Raw genomic sequence first — 5,260 nt, 5'->3', positions numbered from 1 at the left:
CTAGCGCTCTACCACTTGAGCCACAGCGCCACTTCCGGCTTTTTTCTTTTTGCTTATGTGGTGCTGAGGAATCGAACCCAGGGCCTCATGCATGCGAGGCAAGTGCTCTACCACTGAGCCACCTTCCCAGCCCAATCCAGGCAGGCTCCTCACCTGTTCCTTTACTGGAGGGCTCTAATCAGAGGAGAGACCATCCTCATGTCCTTCCAGCACCAGTCGGCTCCCTCTCTTTCCTTAGCATACTCTCCCATCCCTGGGGAGGAGGCAGGAAGGTAGGAGGAAGTGTTTGGGCATGTTCCCATTGAGCACCAGACAGGTTCCTGCACTGTTAGAGCTTTCTTTCTGGGAGAGAGGAGGAAAAGGGCCCGAAGACCCAACCTGCCTTCTTCTCTCCATCAGGGAAGTGACTAAGTAGAAACCAGTCAGCCTTATCCAGGGGGTGACTCAGGAAGTGATGAGAGAAATGTAGGGTGAGTGGATACTAACTCTGCTTTGTTCTTCTGCTCCTCCTGCCTCCTAGGAGGGGGTTTCTTCCTGGACAGAGGCCTAGATCTTTTTCTGGGCTTTTGGTGGGGTTTGCAACTCTTCCCAAACCTTGAAAGCATCTTATCTGATAGTTAGTCAAGGATTTAGTGATGGACTATTCAGGTACTACAACCGGTTTTCTCTTCCTGCTTCAGGAATAAACAATTTCCTGGTTTCTTTTTGCATTAATGACCAGGAACTAGAAGAGAAGGCACCAGGGCTGAGAGATAGCTGGCTGTAGCTCAGTGTGAGTGTGTGCTTGGAATGCTTGAGGCTTTGGGTTCTATTCTTAGGGCCTCAAAACAGCACAAAAACAAGCAAATAAAGAGAAAACATAGTTAGAAGACCTTATCTGTTTTCCGCTTTCTATCCCAGTGTAGGACTCTTGTTCTAGGCCAGCCCTTGAGCACCTGAGTGCTTGTTAGAAATACTTTATGATTGTGAACAAGTCTCAGTTTCCCTGGAGATTCACTGTGTTAATTCTGCAGAATGATGGTGTTGAAGGCAATCTAGTTCTCATGATTTGCTACTTTCTCCCTAACCTCTTGGACTAATTATGACCCCCCCAAAATCCACCAAACCACTTCTGAAGGCCACAAATACACATATTTTTAAAACACACCTGGAAATGGATGGTTACTGAAGGCTATAGAGAAGAGAGACAGGCTAAAGCAGTGGAAAAACATCTATCTAGTATATATTTCCTCCCAAGTAAGAAAGATACATTGTGAGTGGTAGGATACAGCCACCTTTTTAGGGCTGGGGGTATAACTCAGTGGTAGAGTTCAGTTCTCAGTACTAACACACACACACACACACACACACACACACTACCAATTTGCCATAATCCTATACTCTCCTGAGATTCTTCCTGCTGTATCACCAAAACACACACACACACACATACATGTGCCAGCCATTATGTTCAGAGGATTACAAGTTACAACCTACCAGGGAGAGAGATTACTTCCTTGCTAACAAAACTTCTGTCCATCAAACAGCTGCTACCTCCTCTGGCTCTGCCAATCACATATTCTAAATCATGATTGCTATTCTATCAGACATAGATCCTCTATTTCTGGAGCCCCCAACACATAAATAACAACCTGAAGGTGTGACCTCTGAAGACTCAGAGCCCACATGTACTGCCTGCTTCCAAGGGCACAGGACAAGGGTCATGTGAGACTAAGAGCCTGGGCAATACTCTTTCTGGCACTGTATGTGTCTGCCCAGAGTTGGATGACCTCTACAGACCAGGCAGCAGTAATTCCCCACGGAGCAGCTATTAAGATGACTTCCCAGAGCAGCAGGCTACTTGCCTCTAACCAACCTCCTGTTGGCCACCAGAAATGATGGTGGGAGTGTAAATGGGTACATGCCAGGGGAGTGAAATTTGGCAATAGCTCCCAAATTTGCAAATGCATATGCCTTAGTCATAGTGATTCTATTTATAGAAGCATATCCTACAGATAGACTTACACATGTGAGATGCCGTGTGGACAGTGGCTCATTGCAATACCAGCTTCTAGTAAAGATAGGAAGTTAACTGTGGCATCAGTAGGTGTTTGCTTTCATACGCTGTGGTGCGTCCACACAACAGAAGACTAAAAATAGGACTCGTTTGGGTGTTCAACAAGGCTCACAGCTATTTAGTTAAGGTAAAATAAGTAAGCTACAAAGCCTGGTGCCACTGGGTCATGCCGGTAATCCTAGCTACTCAGGAAGCTGAGACCTCAGGATCCAGATTTGAAGCCAGCTTGGGCAGGAAAGTCTGTGAGATTCGTATCTCTAATTAATCACAGAAAAAAACCAGAAATGGTATTGTAGCTCAAGTGGTAGAGTGCTAGTCTCAAGCAAAAGGAGCTTAGGAACAGCACCCAGGCTCAGAGTTCAAGGCCCATGACTGACAAAAAAAGAAAGGAAGGAAGGAAAGAAGAAAGGAAAAAAGAAAGAAAGGAAGGAAGGAAGGAAGGAAGAAAGAAAGAGAAAGAAAGGAAGAAAGAAAGAAAAAAGAGAGAAAGGAAGGTAGAGAATAATGTATCTTTGTGTGGAAAAAACCCCTCACAAAATGCATATTTGTATTGATTTGTATGTATATAAAATATTAGTGGAGCCAGGAGCCAGTGGCTCACACCTGTAACCCTAGCTACTCTGAAAGCTGAGATCTGAGGATTGTAGTTTGAAGATAACCCAGGCAGGAAAGTCCATGAGACTTTTACTTCCAAGTAACCATCAAAAATACCTGGAAGTGGAGCTGTGGCTCAAAGCGATAAAGCTCTAGCCTTGAACAAAAGAGCTCAAGGACAGCACCCAGGCCTTGACCACCACCACCAATAACAACACAAACACAAAACAACAACAAAGAACAATTCCACAAACCAAAGTGGCAAAGACAGAGCTTCTACAAACCTACAGTTGAGAGCTACAGGGGAGCAAAGCAGTAGGGCAAGGAGGGAGAGGAGGGAAGAGCTGGAACAAAGGAAGGACATGCGTTTCCATACTCTTTTGCTTTCTTTTTTTCTTTTGCTGATCCTCTGGCTTAAATTTAGGACCTGGGCTTTGTCCGAGAAATTTCTATCCCCCTCTCCCATCCAAAACTAGTGCTCTACCACTTGAGCCACAGCTCCACTTCTGTTTTTTTTTCAGTGGTTAATTGGAGATAAGAGTTTGGTTCATCTCTTCTCAGGTGTGCTTTGCTTATTGGGCTGCCCATTCCTCAAACTCAGGGATGCTCTTGCAGTTTGAGCAATCAATATCTTCCTTCCTTCCTTTTTCTTTCTTCTGTTTCTTTCTCTCTCTCTCTTCCTCTTGCTCTCTCTGTGCTTGAACTCAGGACCTGGGTACAGTCCCTGAGTTGTTTTGTACAAGGCTGGCAATCTACCACTTGGGCCATAGCTCCACATCTGGCTTTTTGGTGATTAATTGGAGATCTGAGTCATGATATCATGTTCTGGCTGGTTTCAAATTATGACGGTCAGATCTCAGACTCCAGGATTATAGGTGTAAGCCACTGGAGCCAACCTCATTGTTCCTTTTCTTTTTTGCGGGTCTTGGGGCCTGGGTGCTATCCCTGAGCTCTTTCACTAAAGGTTAGCGCTCTACCACTTTAAGCCACAGCACACTTCTGGTTTTCTGGTGGTTACTTTGACTTTCCTGCCAGGCTGGCTTCAAACTGCGATCCTCAGATCTCAGCATCCTAGTAGCTAGGATTACAGGCATGACTAGTGCCAGGCTCCATTGTTTCTTTTTTTGGTGTAAACATTTTTTTACACTTTCTTTGAGTAACAAGATCTTCCCAGAAAGCAGTGACATCCTTAATTTACTTGACTTATGAAGTCCTCTTCTCTTTCTCCAGAAAAGTTTTCCAGAATAGTTTGATTTGTTTTAAAGATTGCTTTTTGAGAATCTTATGACACCCCTTTGAGATACCTGGCAACACTCTGGGGTGTTGCGAAACCCAGCTTGGGAGCGATGGACTCCCAAGCTGATCAGCAAGAAGCTTTGGCCAAGTGGGGCCTTCACCACCCTGGCATGATTGGGACCTAGCCAGGGAGGGGCGGGGCCACTGCCTCCTCACCTCCACCCTCTGGGCCTTTCCCTGGATCCAGGGCCTGTATGGGGTCCTTTATGGGCATGGAAAACATTCACTTGAGATCCCGCTACAAACCCTGCTCATGGGTGAGCTGCTGGGTCCCTGGGAGCCCAGCTGGTCCTTCTTCCTCAGGGATAATTTTAGGTTTTCTCTGGTCCCCTCCAACCTTCCTGACTCCTGACCCCTGGCTCAGCCTCCCAGAGGGATTGCTTAGACCAGTGACTATACAGGGTGTCTTTGAAATACTGAGCAGTTCAGACGAACAGCTCGGGCATGGCCCGGGAGGCATTTTCCATGATCATTTTGTTCTCCTTTTGTCCCATTGTTCCAGGGGAGGAAGCGAGACAGCTCAAAGATGAGGTCTTGTTAGACCTGACAAATTCATAAAGGAATGAAATCTTTCTACCTCTCAACTTGAAAACTGGGGCTTATTTTCCAGCCTTTCCTCCCCACGCCCAGTTTTAGAGGAACTGACTTAGAGATTGGCAGAACTAGGAGAGGGAGAAGTTCTGGGAATCAGGTGAGAGAAACTTCTGCTAGGTCTGTGGTATGAGGGATTTTAGAGGCATTAAAATACTGGGCCATATGACATCTATAATCCTAGCTACTCAGGAGGCTGAGATCTGAGGATCTTGGTTCAAACCTAGTCTTGGCAAGAAGGTCTGAGAAAAGTCTGTGAGACTCTTATCTCCAATTAACTGCCAAAAAAGGCAGAAGTGGAGCTGTGGCTCAATTGGTAGAGTGCTAGCCTTGAGTATAAGAGCTCAGGAACAGGCCCTGAGTTCAGCCCCAGTACTAACACCTGTCTGCCTGCCTGTGCACATTCTCTCTCTCTCTCTCTCTCTCTCTCTCTCTCTCTCACACACACACACACACACACACAAATAGCACATAGTAAATAAAACACCAGGCCTGCCTATCCAGACATAATGAGTGAGTTCTTCAGCCCAATGTCTTCTAGTTTTCAAAAGGTCATGAATAAAATCTTCAAGGAAGTGGTGTGAACACTTTACGATGAAGGAGAGGAGGGGTGAAAGAATCATGGATAGCTGGGTGTGATTCTGGACAAACTTCAACCATAAACCCATTTGTTTTTTCAGTGCTAGGTTGAAGTCAGGGCCTCAGGCATGTTAAACACACCTC

Source organism: Dipodomys ordii, unplaced genomic scaffold, assembly GCF_000151885.1.
Source record: "Dipodomys ordii isolate 6190 unplaced genomic scaffold, Dord_2.0 Scaffold4, whole genome shotgun sequence".
NCBI classification, from domain to species: Eukaryota; Metazoa; Chordata; class Mammalia; order Rodentia; family Heteromyidae; genus Dipodomys; species Dipodomys ordii.
Note: the sequence above shows the minus strand (reverse complement) of the source record.